At 41.5% G+C, this 19,655-nt stretch overlaps 1 protein-coding gene and 2 non-coding genes across 12 annotated transcripts in view; 2 read left to right on the top strand and 1 right to left on the bottom strand.

Moving 5' to 3' along the window:
• The window catches only part of CLYBL (citramalyl-CoA lyase), a 287,479-nt gene that overhangs the window by 96,540 nt on the left and 171,284 nt on the right, over positions 1 to 19,655 (bottom strand). The window lies entirely within an intron of this gene.
• On the top strand, positions 18,104 to 18,206 carry LOC118148483 (small nucleolar RNA U13). Its single transcript, XR_004735308.1, has one exon. It is a non-coding gene; the product is annotated as a small nucleolar RNA U13 (small nucleolar RNA).
• LOC118148407 (small nucleolar RNA SNORA25) lies at positions 18,273 to 18,400 on the top strand. Its single transcript, XR_004735218.1, has one exon. It is a non-coding gene; the product is annotated as a small nucleolar RNA SNORA25 (small nucleolar RNA).

The following is a 19,655-nucleotide window of genomic DNA, read 5'->3' as shown; positions in this document are numbered from 1 at the left end:
AGTGGTTCAAATACATTCCCTCATTTGATCTCTGAAATAATCTCATGAGGTAGGTACTATGGTTGTTTTTGATTTTAAAGATCAGAAATCTGAGGCTTAACAAAATGAACTATAACTTGCCTAAGACTAAGGAAGTAACAAAGGTAAGAACTGAGTTGACCTTTGCTTCTGGCGTTTGGTCTTAATTACGATGCAATACTTCTAAGGTCATCCAATAGATAACCGGGCAAAAGGTGTAATGAGACAAAATACATGTGAAACACATGTACTAAGCATATGGAAACCATGCATTTTAAAAACAAATTAAAGCAATAATAAAGTATAATTATATATATATATTATATATATTATATATTATATATATATTATATTAAATTAAATATATATATTATATATATATTATATATATATATATATTATATATATATATTATATATATATATATACTAAGTAATAAAACAAAGTTAAAAGTAATGCTTAAAATGGGGACACTGGTATACTCCAGTATTGATGGTGAAAATGTATGATCAATCTTCAAAAAATAATTTTTGAAACAACCCTTTTACAAAACACTTCAGCAGTAAGTTCAGAAACAAGTCACAAAAATGTTTCTACCCATTGATTTGGTCATTCCAGTTCTAGAAATGCCTTTTAAAGAAATGAGTAGAAAAGGAAAAAAGTTATGCAGCTCTTTATTGCTAAAATTATAAAATCTTAAGTTATAAAACAATTATAAAATTATAGTGAAAAACTGAAGACAATCTAAATATTCAATGATAGGGGAATAGCCAACTGAGGTGAAATCATTAGATGTGTATTATACATCTGTTAAAATAATAAATACAAAGACCTCTATAGCAAAGCAGAAAATAAAATTATAACAATGCAACCATGTCAAAATTATGGCTGCAAAGGGATGAAAACTGGAAAAGAACAGGGCAGCACTGAAGTGAATTTTGTGTGAGCTTGGTAGATTCAAAATTATGTCTTCCCTTTTAAAGATAGTCTTCATTGCCTTTAAAAGCAATAAAAATTAAAAATGTTAAGTACCTGACAAGACTTGTCCATAAAAATAAAGGCACCTGCTGAGTTGTTTTGATGATTAAATAAGTTAATGGATGCAAAAGCACCTAGAAATAATCCCTGCAGGCACTCAGTAGCTCTCCCTCTGAGTCCCCTCCCCCACCGCTCTCCTTCCTCCCAGCTTTAGTATCATGAGGGCACAGGAGCAACCGGGCACTTTGGGGTGGTAGAAGTTTCCTGTCAGTACCGCTCCCTTTCTCACTGAGAGTGCTGACTTCACTTCTTGTTGTTTTTATCCATGACTTCCAAGGCTCAGTAGGCTCAGGACACTCACAGTTGCTCACTGTCATCAAATTAACTTGTTTTCTTCTCCTTGGTTAATATATAGGTTTTTAAAGTACATGCTATTAACAGTATGAGAGTTTCTCAAAACAATTAAAGAACTACCAGATGGTCCAGCAATCCCAATTCTGGGGACATACCCAAAGGAATTAAAGCAGGGACTTGAACACACACTTGTACACCCATGTTCATGGCAACACGACTCACAATAGCCCAAAGATGGAAGCAACCCAAGTGTCCGCTGAAGGATGAGTGGATAAGCCAAATTTGCCATTTACATACAATGGAGTATTATTCAGCCTCAAAAAGGAAAGACATTTTGACACACACTGTAACACAAATAAATCTTGAAGACAATAGGTTGAGTGAAATAAGCCAGTCACAAAAGGACAAATACTGCATGATTCCACTTACATGAGCTGTCTAGAGGAGGCAAATTCATATAGACAGAAAGCAGAATGGGAGTTGCCAGGGACAGGAGCAGGAAATGGGGAGTTATTGTTGAATGGTAAAGTCTCTGCCGGGGAACATGAAAAGTTCTGGAGATGATGGCGGTGATGATTATACAACAATGTGAATGAATATACTTAACGCCACTGAACTATACACTTAAAAATGGTTTACATGGTAGAATGTATGTTATGCATATTTTATCACAATTTTTTTAAAAGCATATGGCATTAATATGCCATCGCTCACAGGTGATACATTAACAACTTACCAGTTACTATACTGACATTTACCAAGTATTTTCTGGAGGCAATGCCTTAGTTGAAAGATGAGGAAAAAGGGAACATTTCAGGTATAAAGGCAGGCGAGACAGAAATACTATAGGGCAGGGAGCTTTTCATTTCCCTAAAAACTGCACTGCAGCTGCACAAATCCCATTACTCTGTCTTCATGTATAGGATCTCTCTGATCATCAAGGGAGCATGGAAAAAAAAAGCAGAGGTGAAAGGTCAGTTTGGGTGGTGCTTATGGGGGCCAACAGGACAGGAAGTCAGAAAAAAGATGCAAATTCAGAAAAACAATAGCGACAGTATAACTAACAGAGAAGCTCTCAAGATCCACCTGCTGTAGCCCAAACAACAAGTGTCTGTTGAAGAGGTTAATGTCAAATCCAGATCTTTGCGAGAGCCCTTGGGAGCCATGTGGCCCAGACTCCTGCAGTAGTACTTCCTGATGAGTAGCTGCTGGGAAGGGGAGCTGCTTTGTTGATGAGGCGCTTGCTCTCTTCCCCATTCTCAGACAGTTATTTTTCCCGTTGAGTGAAAGGTTACGTCCTTTGCTGATGGAGTCTGTCCTCACTCCATCCTCTGAAGCAGCACAGAACGATTCCACTCCCTTTTCTCTTTGAAGTAGTCGTTTCTGGTTTCAGGTTGTCTTTTCTTAGTATCAACAACATCCTCAGCATCTTCCACTGTTTCTTGTTCTCTAGTTCATGACTTCGAGACTTGCACTCCAGCCTTCAGGTGTGGGTGGACTGATACTCTGACCTTCCTTTAGCTGGACAGTGTTCCCAGTTAGGGTTGCAGTCGAACCCCTTGAGTTTCGACGACCTACCTGACTTGCATTACCTGATGCTTGGTTACAGAGAAGGGGGATAGATCTTGAGAGTCCACCACAATCACGCCATTCCCACCTCCAGTGGGAGTGATGAAGTGGCATATGCTGGGACAGCGTTGGGTGTTGGCAATATAGACCCAATCCCTGCCTGCAGAGTGTCCAGTCTAGCATGAAGGAGAAGCACTGTACATGTGTTTGAGGTGTGACGCATGTTACAGAAGAGAAGGTACCTATAGCACATGTAGAATATGAAGCCAGGAAGATAACTGAGTCTGAGCGGTCCTGGAAGGCCTCGTGAGTTAAGATGTTCCCAGTGAGACCCAAGGACGCTGGGCAGAGGGAAGAGTACACAGCAGCTTAGAGTGAAGAATACACTGTGTAACCCTCACACTCCCATCTAAAGTCCTTAGGATGCCCTCCAGCCAGAGACCAGTCACTTATGCAGTCATTCATTCATACATGCATTCATTTCACAAATACCTGCAGCAAGTGAGAACATGTGTACTGCATTGGTAAGAGGGACTTAAGAAATGACGTCTGTGAGTGAGTGAAGCCACCTTTCCCATTAGCTATCCTACTGTTCATCTGAACTTCAGCTAGAGTCTGGATCCCCAAAAATAAATGAATTTCAAACTAGATGTAGTACATTCTACTACGTCTAAAGTTTGAGTGAAATGTAACAATAACAAGGCCAGGTGCAGTGGCTCACGCCTGTAATCCCAGCACTTTGGGAGGCTGAGGTAGGTGGATCACCCGAGGTCAAGAGTTCAAGACCAGCCTGGCCAACATGGTAAAACCCCATCTCTACTAAAAATACAAAAATTAGCTGGGCATGGTGGTGTGCACCTGTAATCTCAGCTACTTGGGAGGCTGAGGCAAGAGAATCACTTGAACCTGGGAGGCAGAGGTTGCACTGAGCTATCATACCACTGCATTCCAGCCTTACACCTGGGCAACAAGAGTGAGACTCAGTCTCAAAAAGAAAAATAATAATAACAAAGAGTTTGCAATTATTAAATTAAAATGAGGTTTTAAGATTGTTATGGACTAAATATATCTCCCTAAATTCTCACTTGGAAGCCCTAATCCCCAGTGGGATTATTTCTTTCTTGGCCATATGAGGATACAGCAAGAAGGCGGCCACTTGCAAACCAAGAAGAGAGAGCCCTCACTAGGAATTGGCCAGCACCTTGATCTTGGATGTACCAGCCTCTAGACTGTGAGAAATAAACATCTGTTGTTTAAGCCACCCAATCTACAGCATTTTGTTACAGCAGCCCAAAGGGACTAAAAAAAGATTCTAAGTAAATTTCAGTGGTGTGTGTTTTCTTATTAGGTGTTTCTATCAACTGTCATATTACTTTCTTATGAACCTTAGCATATGCAGAAAGTGACAGTATTAATAAGAATAAAAACTGAAGGAGAAAAGGCACAACCTGTTAGCCACACAGAATTTGGTAGACAAAGCATATAAATTCCATTTTGCTTTTCTAAGAAATATTCTATTTATGATAGCAGCCAATTTAACTTCAAAGAGAATTCTTTTTTTCTATTACTTATTTTCCAAAACTTTTGTCTCTTTCCAAATCAATAATCATCGATGTCACATTCAGGCTTATAAAATAAAAATTTAACTGTCTACTGAACTGGCGACAAAAGAATGCCTTGGAGCGGCATGGTTCTTGCCATGAGGACACCTATCTATTTTTTCATTTGTTTTGGTGATGGAAACTGCACTTCAACACTAATGTGTAATGAGTACACTGTATTTGATAAATATCAAAGTAATAAGAATAGGCAGGAGGAAAAGAGAAAACATTAACCCTGCATTTAAAAGTCTTTAACAAACGTTCCTCACAGCTTGAGCTCAGATGCTTAGAGGCCAGGAGACTGGGGCACTCCAACAGGGAGGTGTGCGGCGGGGGACCTGGTGACAGTTGCCAAGAGCAGTGACTATTATTTAAGCCTCAGCCTCCCCTTCTGCCCTTACTACACTTTCAGAGCTGCTCCTTCTCCTACTGGGGCCACTCCTATGAAACTGTGTTCTTCGGAGAAGGCTCAGATGATTTTATCCTATCAGTTAGGGCCTTCTGAAGCAAGGGGACAGAAAACCAATTACGATTTTTTTTTTTTTTTGAGTCAGGGTCTTACTCTGTGGCCCACGCTGGAATGCAGTGGTGCAATCTTGGCTCACTGCAACCTCTGCCTCCCAGGATCACGTAATTCTCCTGCCTAGCTGGGATTACAGGTGCCCACCACCGGCTAATTTTTGTATTTTTTAGTAGAGACAGGGTTTCACCATGTTGGCCAGGCAGGTCTCAAACTCCTAACGTCAGATGATCCACCTACCTCAGTCTCCCAAAGTGCTGGGATTACGGGTGTGAGCTGCCGCACTCGGCCAACCAATTACATCTTAAGCCAAAAGGGACTGTATTGGTTCAGTGAGCGTTTCCATGTCAGGGACTTTGTTTCAAGGACTGCTGAAATCAGGCCCAAGCAATGCCCTCAGGTCAGGCTTTCTCTTCACCTCTCAGATCTGATTTCTGTAGGTGGCTTCATTTCTGGCTCCGTTTGTTGGGCCCTGGACATACCAGGCTCTCCCAGGCACTGGTTGCAGCAGCAGCGCCAAGCTCACTTCCTCAAGTAAAATTCAGAGAGAAATGAACTCTCCCTTCAATTTCTCCCACAAAAGCCTGATATTCACTCTGATTGGACTGGCTGATGTCATGTGTCCTGGCCTGAGCCAATCACGGTGGCCAGTGGACTGCAGAGCACTGAGTGGTTGGCCCTGAGCCCCAGACTCCATAGGGCTGAAGCCACACCCAAACCACGTGGGCAGAGAAGGTACTGGGAACCAAGGTCTGAAGAAGGAAAAATGGATGTTGGTGAGGGGAGGACGACAAACTGCATGTTCTTCTACATGCAGTCACATTCCTCCCAGGAACATTTCCATTTTGGCAGGAGCCAAAGCCTTAAAACAAAAGAATCTCAACAGGATCCCTAATCATGGCGTTTCCGGCACTCTACTTAGGAAGGCCACACTCTGAATGACCCAGCTTCCTCACACACCACACTGCTGTGGGCTCCTAGGTGAGTGCACATGACATCAACCTGTTCTCCCACACAAGCAGGCACACAACATGTGTGCTTCACGTGTAACCTGTAGCAGAAAATCAGGGTGTTGACATGATTGATATCCACATAATTAGCCACTTTGGTGCATGTGATGGATCTGCACAGGATTATCTACTTCGATACCTATGTGATTGATCCCCATGTGATTATCTGCCATGTAGACACACCCTTCCCTGCTTCTAATGCAATTACCTTCCTCCAGATAGATGAAATTGAAGCCCACGTGATGACTTGCTCCAGATACACACATGACTGATGCCCATGCAATTATCTAACACAATGATATGCCAGTGATTGATGCCCATGTGATTATCTAAGATGATACCCATGCAAATGAAAATTGGCAAGTCCTGCAAGCTCTAATAATCACCCTCACCAGCATGTGAAAAGCAACTGCTAAGACTTAAGAAAGGCTCTTCTTTAAAAATAAAAAGGCCACTCATATACTATTAAGTGTGTGTGTGTGTGTGTGTGTAAATGTGTGTATATCATGCAGTATATGTGTATATATTTATAAATGTATAAATATATATGTGAGCGATATCCATCTTTCTGTAGTGTTTGAAGTAAAACTGTGAATAGGACTATAAAAATTAAATAGACGTCAAAGTTCTTTCCAGTTTTATAATTCTCAGATTTAAGAGTCTAATAATAACTGATTTCACAGAAAATGGCAGACATTTATTCACTCATCGATTTGTGTTTTTGTTCTGTTCATAAGTTACGAGTGACTTTTTGTCCTTTGGTGACCATATAAGGAAACCAAGGGTAGGGAATGACTAATACCAAGAACCACGTACAAGGGAAGTGAGGTGCTGACGTGTAAATCAGGAAGGCCTCATTTCCAACACCAGAGTGTGCACGGGTAATGTGGACAAGGCCACACTCAGCTTTACTTCCTTCCCAGCCTCCATTGCCTTTCCCTTAAAAAGAAACAGTCTCTAAGTAATAGCATGTTTGGCCATTTCTTGTTTCCTTTCCCCAATTCTCTGTTCTTACTTTTGAGAAAAGCATGTAATATCCCCATACAATTAGATGGTTTTCTTTGTTATTGTCAAAAAAAATGCTAATCCATGAAGAGTCCCTTCCTGGGTTATGTTAATTCAGCTGCCTGTTTTATAATAGGATTATGTTTCCCAGGATTTAAAAATCCCACTTGTTAACTACCAAATAGACTTCTAAGGCAGCTATAAAAATCTAATTTAATCCCTATCGGCATTAACGAAATAGCTGAGGTACAATTTACGTCTAACTACACTTAACACCCTACAACCTCCAATAAATATATAACATTTCTTTTGAAGTTATAAAAGGAAACTGTTCAGTGGAATAACTGCAGTCTCGTGGGTCCAATCATGCAGTATCTCCAAGGCAGAACAAATGTTGTTTACATACGGTAAGGATTATGGGGAAAGTTTGTTTAAACAGATTAATGCATGTTTACACGTATTAATACTCTCTTTTACATCATGCAAATTCGAGTTAAAATGATCTTCACTTCTTTCATTGGAAAATAATTACAGAGGGAGCCAACTATTTGCTCTGTTACCATTTAGTTTAAGAATCTAATTAGGTTAGAATAAATTTCAGAATAGAACACTCACCAAACTTGACGAAGAAGGCTAATACTACATTTCACTTTAGAAAGGGGGAAGGCACTTTTTGCTGAGTGAGTGAAGATGATGGAGGGGGAATGAGCCCAAACATGATCCTGTGGGCCAAAGAGAGCAGTAAGCAGATTCTCTTTTGTCTCTGGGTCTTCGTTCTTGTATTACTCTCTCTTCAAAAAATGGAATTGAGATGACCTGAAAGGGCCTTCTGGGAATGTAAAATTTGAGCACAGTGAAACAGAGACATATTTCATCTCCTGTCTCTCCCCTCCCTCCTTCTTCAGACAGGTGACTATGGGGAAGCTTATGGTAAGCCAGATGGGAACAGAGAAATGCTGGCAAATATTGTTTCAAGATGAAGGAGAGGAAAACAAGGAGGTTGACATGTAACATATCAAAGAATATCCAGGCACTCAAGTTGAACATGAATCTCAGGGCAGTCCAACCTCTTTAAAGATGCAAATTGCAGTCAAACACAGAAAACAGTAGGGTTCTGTTTATCCTTTCACAAAGGGTGCAAACTGCTAATCAGGCTCCATTGCTGGGCTGGCCACTTTGTTTATCAATAAACAGGAAGACAGTTAGACTATAATTTTCCTGCCTAGTACTGGTAGCCAAGAGGAAATGCTGGCAGCTTGGTAGTACTGAGTTCCAGTTGCATCAAAACCCAATTATTATTGTAATAATGTATGGGTGTTTGCAAGTTGCACAGGCGTGCTACACATGTCCACAAAATCACGTGAAACATATTGGCAGAGAACAAGCTTGGTGATACACGGACTAAGGGGAGCTGTCAAAATAGGCCTGGTCCTCCAAGAGCTCAGCTGTGGAGTGTTGCTTAAAACACACACACACACACACACACACACCCAACACGGCAGACATACAAATCTTTTACATATTAATATAACACAACAAAAACATGATTTGATTAAAATCAAACAACAAACAGGCAATAATAAACTCAGCTCCAAAACCAGAAATTTGACTGGAGTATTTTCTAACTGCCACTACAAGTTCTGTTAACATGGAATGCTTATACATTCTCTAAAAGAGACAGTTCAGAGTTACTTTTATGTTAGTGAACTACCTTCCTGTGATACAATAAGATCTTAATCTTAAATATAGTGTAAGATCCCAAATCTCACATATAACAAAAATTTAGTCATACATGCACTTAGGCATTCAAATCGCTCAACTCATGACTTCAGCTCTTTCATTTTTGTCTCTACACATGCATCTATAAAAGACTCTGAACTCTATATAACTCCCAAAGTGGGGCATGACAAATATAAAATAAAACGGGACTACAATTTCTAAAACACAGTGCTTCTATCAATTGTGAAATAACAGCAAATTAATAAGTTTCCATATAGTGATCACATGTAACCCATTAATTCATAAAATATTTGCTGAATGCCTACTATGTCTCAGGCACCCTGGTAAGCAATGGGGGATACGATGGCACCCTCTTCATAAAGCCAAGAGCCTACCAAGGGAAGCAGGTGTGAAACAAGTGATTACATGAGGGTGCCGGCTGTCTGGATGGAGTAGGTGGGCCACCTACTTTTGCTTGTACCCAACAAGTCTACACTCCTGTGGCTGGCTCTCCAAGATGCCACCCCACAGAAAACTGCTTTGCAACTTGAGATGGGGAGTCTTGGCTCACTGCTGCTAAGATGATATCAGACAAGTGAAAATTCAGCAGATTTTGTGTGACTCTGCTACTACCCCTCATTAGCAAATGTAGTGATCAAAAATGCAGCTCTGGGGTACAGACTGCCTGGTTTCCTTATTAGCTGTGTGACCTTGGACAAGTTTGTTAACCTCTCTGTATTTCACTTTCCTTATCTGTCAATAGGGACAATAATAGCACCTCTTTCACAGAGTTGCTATGAACATGAAATGAGTTAACCCATGCAGAGCACTTAGAAATAGTGCTAGCACACAGGAAGTACTCCCTAAATGTTCTCTAGAATCAATCCCAGACCACCTTCAGCACCATGGTCAGCTCCATCATCTGGCCCTCTTAGGAAGGGGAGGAGCTGGAAAGAACTACTACGGGAACTGCCTTCGGTTTAGGAATGGGCAAAAATTCAAGGACGCCACTGTCCTCCAGCCAAACCCAGGAAAGACATGTGTTAATACCCATCCTACCTCTGGACCTCGAAGTTGAAGGCTGATGCATGTAGCATGTCTCCAGTGCAGTAGTCCAATCATGGCTCTCAGCACAGAGATGTGAAAATGTGAAGCAGCCCAATCATGGCTGCCAGCACAGAGAGCCACGACGGTCCCAACCAATGGAAGTTCCTAGATCTGTTCTCCCTAATCCTCTTATGTCTTGACTACAAACTTGGGTTCTCACACGCACTGCAGGCTCCCTTTGCTCTAACTACGTGGAACAGTTTGTTTGTTTCCATTTACTGGCCCTCTCTACTTTGCCTTCCCCTATTCATCCACAGCTCTAGGAAAGAGAAGTTCTTGACAGCATTCCACCCTGCCCCGTGCCCTGCAGGCCTGCACCAGTTGGGCCAGGTCATCAGCCTTCCCTTGCAAAATGGAAGGGGGCTTAGACAAAATGCTCGACAGAATGCCTATTGGTGTTCAACCCTAGTTATATTTTTCTACTCCAGAAGGCTCCAATAATTCACCCCTTCAATTCTTGAGTAGTCTTTGGGAAACCAAAGAAAAAGCTGGCCTTTTATCTCTGGCCAGCTCCCCAGCTAATCTTTCTCTCTAGGCTTTTGAACTCCTCTGACCAATGTCTAGGGAGATTTTTTGCTTTTTGTGTTTTTGAGACAGGGTCTCACTCTGTAATCCAGGCTGGAGTGTGGTAGCATGATCACAGCACACTGCAGTCTCAACATTCTGAGCTCAAGCTATCCTCCCATCTCAGACTCCTAAGTAACTGGGACCACAAGCAGAGGACACCATGCCTGGGTAATTTTTCTTTTTTTGTAGAGGTGGGGTCTCACTATATTGCCCAGGCTGATCTTGAACTTCTGGCCTCAAGTGATCCTCCCTCTTCAGCCTCCCAAAGTGCTAGGAATACAGGTATGAGCCACCATCCCTGGCCCTAGAAAAGTCTTTTTGGTTTAATTATCTGGAGTTAATAACTTGCCCAAGAATATGTGGCTTCTTAGACTAGACTTGGCTGAGAATTCAGGACCCAACTGTTAACTTTTAGAGGTTAATGTCTGACCAATAAATGGCTAACACAACTGCACTGCATGGAGAAAACAGCAAAAACATATTTGAAATAGCATATATTTAGTAGAAAAGCAGGCTATGTCGTAATTCCTGACTTGACATTTGCTCCTCACAAGCCACGCTTTCCTCCTATCAGCAAAACACTATACGGCCTGCATAGCGGTACAGAGTAAGATTTAAACCACCACTACCACCATCCTGAGAAGCTTTGATGTGTTTAAAAACACATGACAAAAGTATGATATTAGTGCTGAACTCCATCTCTAAACCAGAATATTAATTTATCACTGATTTATTATTAAAACCATAGTATTTAGGCTGGGTGCAGCAGCTCACGGCTGTAATCTCAGCACTTTGGGAGGCCGGCAGATGGATCACCTGAGGTCAGGAGTTCGAGATCAGCCTGGCTGACATGGTGAAACCCTGTCCTTACTAAAAATACAAAAATTAGCTGGGCATAGTGGCATATGCCTGTAATCCCAACTACTCGGGAGGCTGAGGAATGAGAATCACTTGAACCCAGAAGGCAGAGGTTGTGGTGAGCAGAGATAGTGCCACTGTACTCTAGCCTGGGCAACAGAGCACGACTCCATCTCAAAAATAATAATAATAATTAATAAAACCATAGTATTGAATACTTTGTTATAAATTACGGCCAATGAAATTTTTGAAACCTGAAAAAAAATACTATGTTTTGATATGAAGCATGTTCTCTGCATGATTTCACATTACCTCTTTATTTTGGCAGTACTTATATACACTTGATTCTTTTTTTTTTTTCTGAAATGGAGTCTTGCTCTTGTCGACCCAGGCTGGAGGGCAGTGGCGCAATCTCAGCTTACTGCAACCTTGTCCTCCTGGGTTCAAGTGATCCTCTTGCTTTAGCCTGCTGAGTAGCTGGGATTACAAGTGTGCACCAATACGCCTGGGTAACTTTTGAATTTTTAGTAGAGACAGGGTTTCGCCATGTTGGCCAGGCTGATCTCAAACTCCTGACCTCAGGTGATCTGCCTATCTCGGCCTCTCAAAGTGCTGGGATCACAGGCGTGAACCACAGTGCCCGGCCACATACTTGATTCATTAGTCATGGATTTAGCAAACTATAACCTCTCAAATTTATTTTGTAAAAATCACCTGTGGTCCTGGTCCAAATGAGAGATTTTAATTAGTAGCTATACTTGGAATAAGCAAGTTTAATGATTTTCACTATAGTCTCCAAGCTATTTCTTACTTCGTATTAGAGGAAATGGCTAGTATCCACATTTAAAAAGCTTTGAATGATTTAAGTTGAATTTTTTTTTTATTTAATCTTAATTTTGAGCTGGAGCTCAAAGATCTGTTTTATTGCCTAGGCCTGGGCTTTCTGTAGCCAGATATATCACATTATAGATCATACTCAGTCTGACTTAATTGGATTCCTAGGAATTGCAGGAAAAGAAATAACTGGCAATTTAAAGCCTGCATCTCTTTGTAAAGAGACTTTGCTGAGCTCATTAAATGGAAATTGCTGACTATTATGACCCTAATAGAGATATTTGAATCCTTGCATTAAGAAGATGCCTGGCTTAAAGAATAAAACAGTGAGAAAAAAAATTTTTGGTTTTTGTTTATTTTTTAACAATTAATGTTCAAAGGGGAAAGGTTATTTAAGGGTATGAAGAGATTAATAAAAGACTGAAAACACTTTACGACTTTTATAAAAACCTGGATAGGTTTTTATATCAGAACCTTTAAGGATCAAAAGACCTTGCAGAGTTCCTAAGCACAGTTCAGCTTTCCATACTGTTCCAGAAAGACTCATAGATATTTGAATTCCTATTGAAGAAATCTCCCAAGCTCTTAAGTCTTTTAATAAAGGCAAGGCACCTGGGAGAGGAGCCTTCCCACCCTAATTTCACACCCCTATTGAAGAGGAGTTGGCTCCCCATCCCCCTGTATACATTTAATCATTCCCTGCACATTAGTTCACTGGCTCGCCATGGGGAGAATACACCTAGCTACTCTACTAATTTATTTCATAAGGAATTTAAAAGTTAGCCAAATGGATTCATATATGTGTACAGTATGCCTATGTAAGCATAAATGGGGCTTTAGGGTCTATGTACTGTGTGTGTGTTTATGTACACACATGCACACAAGAATAAGTGTAAATGAGACCGCACATAGAATACATACGCTCAGGTGGAAAGGACCCTCCTGTATGGCATTACAGTCCAACCCAAGAGTTAACTGGTTTTAAATGATGTATCAGGAAATCATATTTACATTAATCAGAGTAATAATAAGCCAATAACTTTGATTGATCTTGGGTGTTTCTTTCTGAGCAACTCACACTGATAAATAGAGTGCCTCCCTGGTTCTGCAGTCTGACAGGTAACTACAGGAGTCCTTGTAGGAATTACCGTCTGGGGAAGAGACACATAGGATGGGGCTCACTGTGGGAGTCACAGTTACACTTCCTTCTCCTCTACATGGCCTCCAGTTGGTCTCACCTCCACAACCACTCACCCTTCTTTATGCCTTGGCATGACCTAATACCGTGAAGGGGTAACAGGAGCAGAAGCATTCAAAGAGCATGGACCAGTTGAGAAGCTCCAGGGGTGGGGCTGCCGAAGCACTGACTGCCACGTACAAGGCATTTGCCTTCCTCTTGTGTACAATGTGGAAGGCAGCTGCCACAAGGCGACCCTCCTGGCTGCCCCGAGTACTCTGCCATGTGGAGAAGGTGGCTGCGAAGAGAGCCGCTGCTCTGATCCCCACTCAACCAGGTGCTTCTCTCGCCCCTCTACTGAGGGCAGCCAGCTCTCCCCAGACAATCCCAGCCCACCCACGACTGCCCTCCCATCCCTGTGTTTCCCACAGTGGGGAAAGGTCATGGTGTGTGGGTCTTGCTCAGTGCCCAGCCTCCAGCCTAGCTCCCACTTGCTCTGAACTGTCCTCAGGCAGACACTGCTGCCTTCTCTGGACTTTTTCTTATTCCCTTTCTTCCGAGAACTGCTCAAGTATCTGGCACAATAATGCAAAGTAAAAATACACTGTTTAGCAGTTCAAGAAAGCAATTTATTTTTCTCTCTGGCTTCTGGAGGGAAACATAAATAAATAAGATCTTTCTAAGATGGCTGTTTCCCGCCTCTCGTGTTCTATATAGTTTAAATGGCAAACTGGCTTTTTTCTGGCATTAGAGTCTTTTCTTTGTCTACTATAGCTGAGGGGGAAGGTTAAAAAATAGCAGAATTGTAGGAACAGGCATGGTGGTTCACGCCGGTAACCCCAACACTTTGGGAGGCCGAGGCGGGCAGATCACCTGAGGTCAGGAGTTCAAGACCAGCCTGACCAATATGGAGAAACCCCAGCTCTACTAAAAATACAAAATCAGTCAGGCATGGTGGCACATGCCTATAATCCCAGCTACTTGGGAGGCTGAGGTAGGAGAACTGCTTGAACCTGGGAGGTGGAGGTTGCAATGAGCCGAGATTGCACCACTGCATTATAGCCTGGGCGATAAGAACAAAACTTTGTCTCAAAAATAAATAAATAAGCCAAATTGGCCAGGCACGGTGGCTCACACCTGTAATCCCAGTTCTTTGGGAGACCGAGGCAGGCAGATCATGAGGTCAGGAGTTCGAGACCAGCCTGGCCAACACAGTGAAATCCCGTCTCTACTAAAAATACAAAAATTAGCTGGATGTGGTGGCATGCACCTATAGTCCCAGTTACTCAGGAGGCTGAAGCAAGTGAACTGCTTGAACCCTGGAGGCGGAGGTTGCAGTGAGCTGAGACCACATCATTTTACTCCAGCCTGGGTGACATTGTATTCCAGCCAGTGTACTCTGTCTCAAAAAAAAAAAGAAAAGAAAAATTGGCAAACTCCATGATATTTAGAGAGAAAACCTATCTGTTCCAACATATAATCCTATGAGAGTTAGGACTCTCAAGTAATTATCAATACCAGTAAGTCTTGGCATTCTAAGTAATCACCAGGGACTTGAACTGATGCTCTTAGACACTGTTCCGGAGCACAGTTAAGACAATGGCTATTTATGGATTTAACAAATGCTTACATAGTACTTATGTGCTGGGCACAGCTCTAAGCACTTTACAAAATGTCAGCCCCTTTAATCTAATTCTGCAGAGTGGAACACTACTCTTACCATCCTTACTCTTTATTTACAGAAGAGGAAATGGAGGTACAAAGGTGTGGAATTAATTTCTCTGAGGTCACATTGTCAGGACAAAATGTTATCAGAATCCAGACACAGTCATAGGCAATATGGCTCCAAAGTTCCTATCGAATTATGCTCCTGTATGTTAAAGAGCTACCTTAAGGAACACACTAATTACTCATTCTCTTAAATTTTCTAAGCTTCATCTCTTTAACAATGACACCACTGCTTAAAAAAAAAAAAAAAAAAAAAAGATACTATTTATGTAGCACTTGAGAGTTTACAAAGTGCTTTTCTGTTTGAGCCTCACAGCTGGCCCGGTGGTGGGTGGTGTGTTTTTCATTATCACCAACCTCATGGGACAGATGAAAGAAACAGAGGCTCCTGAGATTACAGAACTCAAATTCCCTGGCTAGCAGATGTCAAAACTGGGAAATTTAAATGAGTTTTCTGTTGCCAAGCCCTCTGTCCTTTCCACTAAATCAGACTGCTGGTATCAAGTTGCCCATAAATGACATTCTAGACTTTATTAACTTAGGTTCCCAAGAAAAAGCCTTCCTCAAAATCACAATTCTGAGTTACTCCTTTGGTTTAGACTCTGAAAAGATCTCTACTCTTTACAAGCTAAATTAGAAAAAAAACGGGATTATGTTCATGTAAGTTGCTTCTATGCTTCAGAAGGAAGCCATTTCATAGGAGCCATTGGTGGGTATGCCTCATCCAAACATAGAAACAGACCTAGAAACAAAAGTTACAGGATGTGGAAAACAGGACATTGATTACAAGGGAAAGGTGAAGGGAATCCCCAGAATGGTGGGGAAGGGAGAGTTCAGGATTCCAGTTGTGCCACTGCCTGAAGGACCAGCAACCCAGACTTCAAGGAACTGGATGGTTTAGGGAGAACTCCTCGAAGAAATGAACTGACAGAATACCAGATGCTTCTGAATATACAAAGGGGAGATTCAGACAATTGGTCATGAAGTACTGAATCAGTGACAACTTAATAGAAAACTAAGTCAGAAAAAAAAAGGCAGTTATGAACTACACCTCCATGGAAAACAATAGGTCAGGCAGAAACAGAAAGATAATCAGTTTATTACTATATAGTTCAGCTCTAAATAGTTGTTACACTGAATACTAATCCTACTAAAGTTACAATATAATTGTATTGGGACAACTGGGGGATGGGAAAGGTTCACGCATGGCAGAGACAAAGTGGAGAGGGAGGAGTGATAAATCCTCATTGTCCGTAGTGAGGAGTCAATATATCATGCCTAAAACTGAAAAAAAAAAAAAAAAAAAAAAAAAAAAAAACAAACTTAAGAAATATATTAGAGATATTGAAGAATGGCATATAAATAAGCTAGAGCAGGTAAAAGGGACTGTCTCTGGAGACATGGAAACTGATTAACAGTTGGGGTTGCTTTATAACTATTTGGCTTTTTAAATAATGTATAAGAATGAATTTGGAGGCTGGGCACAGTGGCTCACGCCTGTAATCCCAGCACTTTGGAAGGCTGAGATGGACAGATCACTTGAGGTTGGGAGTTCAAGACCAGCCTGACCAACATAGAGAAACCCCGTCTCTCCTAAAAATACAAAAAATTAGCCAGGCATAGTGGCACATGCCTGTAATCCCAGCTACTTGGGAGAATGAGGCAGGAGAATCGCTTGAACCCAGGAGGCAGAGATCGTGGTGAGCCGAGATCACGCCATTGCACTCCGGCCTCGGCAAGAAGAGTGAAACTCTGTTTCAAAAAAAAAAAAAGAATGAATTTCAGACTAGTTTTTTAGAAGCTTATAACCAAGCCTGGGAAACACAGAGAGACACCCATCACTACGAAATAAAAATAAAAAACTTATCTGGGCATGGTGGCATACACCTGTGCTGCCAGTTGCTCAAGAGGCTGAAGTAGGAGGATTGCTTAAACCTGGGAGGTTGAGGCTGCAGTGAGCCATGATCGAACAACTGTATTCCAGCCTGGGTGACAGAGTAAGACCTTGTCTCAAAACAAAAACCAAGGCCAGGCCAGGTGGCTCATGCCTGTACTTTGGGAGGCCAAGGTGGGCAGATCACTTGAGGTCAGGAGTTTGAGATCAGCCTAGCCAACATGGTGAAAGCTCATCTCTACTTCACCAACATGGTAAAACCTCAGCTCTACTAAATATATAAAAATTGGCCAGGTGTGATGGACTGTACCTGCAGTCCCAGCTACTCAGGAGGCTGAGGCAGAGGCTGCAGTGAGTGGAAGGTGTACCATTGCACTCTCACCTGGGTGACAGTGAGACTCTGTCTCAGGGAAAAAAAAATTTTTCAAAGGAAGGGTACCTTGTTTTGGAATGCTTGACTGTGTTCTCTGAATTGCCATCCTACTGTAAAAGTGGATACATTTCAACAAAAGTATTTTTAATATATTGTTGGGATCATTAAAATACAAGAGAATTTTCAGCTGGGCACAGTGGCCTATGCCTGTAATCCCAGCACTTTGGGAGGCTGAGACAAGCAGATAACCTGAGGTCAGGAGTTTGAGATCAGCCTGGCCAAGATGGTGAAACACTGTCTCTACTAAAAATACAAAAATTAGCTAGGCCTGGTGGTGGGCACCTGTAATCCCAGCTACTTGGGAGGTTGAGGCACAAGAATTGCTTGAACTCAGGAGGCAGAGGTTGCAGTGAGCCAAGACTGAGCCACTGCACTTCAGGCTGGGCAACAAAGTGAGAGTCTGTCTCAAAAAAAAAAAAAAAAAAAAAAGAATGTAAAAGAATTTTCCAGAAGCCAAGGAATAACAAAAAGCAACAGTTGAATTCTGATTTGTGAGAGATGGGAAAAATAAGAACACAGGGAATCAAATGCCTATATCAGACCTAGTATCAGAATACTAAGCCTTGAGACCACTGCAAGGTTAGGGAGGATAAATTGAGACTCCTAGATTAGTAATATCTTTGACTTTCAGCAGGAGCAACCACAAATTCTCTTTGGAGGAAAACCTTCTCACTCTAAGCTCTTGGGATCTAAGAATTGATTGAATTAATTCCAGTCAATACGAGTTCATGATCCTTTTGTAGTTCATAAGCATGATGATTGACTTCTCATGCTATTGTGTGAGATGTGCCTCCTCAAATTTTGTTGCAACATCGGCACATTACTGAACTGATATAAATAACATATACATATGGGCTCATCCTGTAAGAGTCAGCAGAAACAATAAAGAATGATTTAGATAGGTTATGTCAAAGAGGGCTCATGAGGCTATGAAACCAAGAGCTCTTAATGCTATGAACAAAGATGGAAGTTCTCTATAAAATGCCATAGCACTCCATAATGTTATGTTTTCCTAAGGTAATATAAGACTTTGCCACTCATAAGCCAGGCACAGTGGCTCATACCTGTAATCCGAGCACTTTGGGAGGCCAAGGCAGGTGGATCACCTGAGGCTGGAAGTTCAAGACCAGTCTGACCAACATGGAGAAACCCCGTCTCTACTAAAAGTACAAAATTAGCTGGGCATGGTGGCACATGCCTGTAATCCCAGCTACCCAGGAGGTTGAGGCAGTAGAATTGCTTGAACCCAGGAGGCAGAGGTTGCAGTGAGCTGAGATCATGCCATTGCACTCCAGCCTGGGCAACAGGAGTGAAACTCCATTTAGAAAAATAAAAAGACTGCTGCTCATAATCATGACATAATAATCCATGATTGTTGATGTGGGAAAGTAAATAAATGTCCCAAAGTTTATCCAAAGTTTCTCTTCTCTAGATAAAAAATGATTTACACCCCAAAGTACTGAAATTATGAGATTCATAATATACCAAGCAGATACGGAAAAGAACCAAATAGAACCTCCAGATATGACAAATATAATAATTAAAATTTAAAACTTAGGGAATGGCCCAGGCATCGTGGCTCACACCTGTAATCCCAGCACTTTGGAAGGCCAAGGCAGATGGATCATCTGAGCTCAGGAGTTTGAGACCAGCCTGGCCAACATGGTGAAACCTCATCTCTACTAAAAATACAAAAATTAGCTGGGCATGATGGTACATGCCTGTAATCCCAGCTACTCAGGAGGCTGAAGCAGGAGAAATGCTTGAACCCAGGAGGCAGAGGTTGCAGTGAACTGAGATCATGCCACTGTACTCCAGCCTGAGCCACAGGGTGAGACTTCACCTCAACAAAACAAAACAAAACAAAACCTCAGAGGATGGGTTAAACAGATTAGACACAATTGAAGAGAGAATTAGAAAACTGGAAATTAAACATGAAGAACTAACCAAGAATGTAACACAGAAAAACAAGGAGAAAATATGAGATGATATTAAGAGATAAGGAAGACAGAATGAAGTTTCCAAATATGTGTACTCAGCATCTCTGAAGGAAAGAATAGAAAGGAGGAACAGAGGCCATATGTGAAGTGCAAAATGGAAATTTCAGAAAACAGATAAAAGACATGAATCTACAAATATGTAAACACAACTTATACCAAGCAAAAAGGAGGTAAAAAAGTAAGGGAGGAACTGAGGGAGAAAAAGTGTAATAAATCCATACCTAGTCACATTTTAGTAAAACTTCAGTACACCGAAGGCAAAAATATCTTAAAAGCAGCCAAA

This window comes from Callithrix jacchus, chromosome 1 (assembly GCF_049354715.1).
Source record: "Callithrix jacchus isolate 240 chromosome 1, calJac240_pri, whole genome shotgun sequence".
Lineage (NCBI taxonomy): Eukaryota > Metazoa > Chordata > Mammalia > Primates > Cebidae > Callithrix > Callithrix jacchus.
Note: the sequence above shows the minus strand (reverse complement) of the source record. Positions and strands in the feature narration are given on the sequence as shown.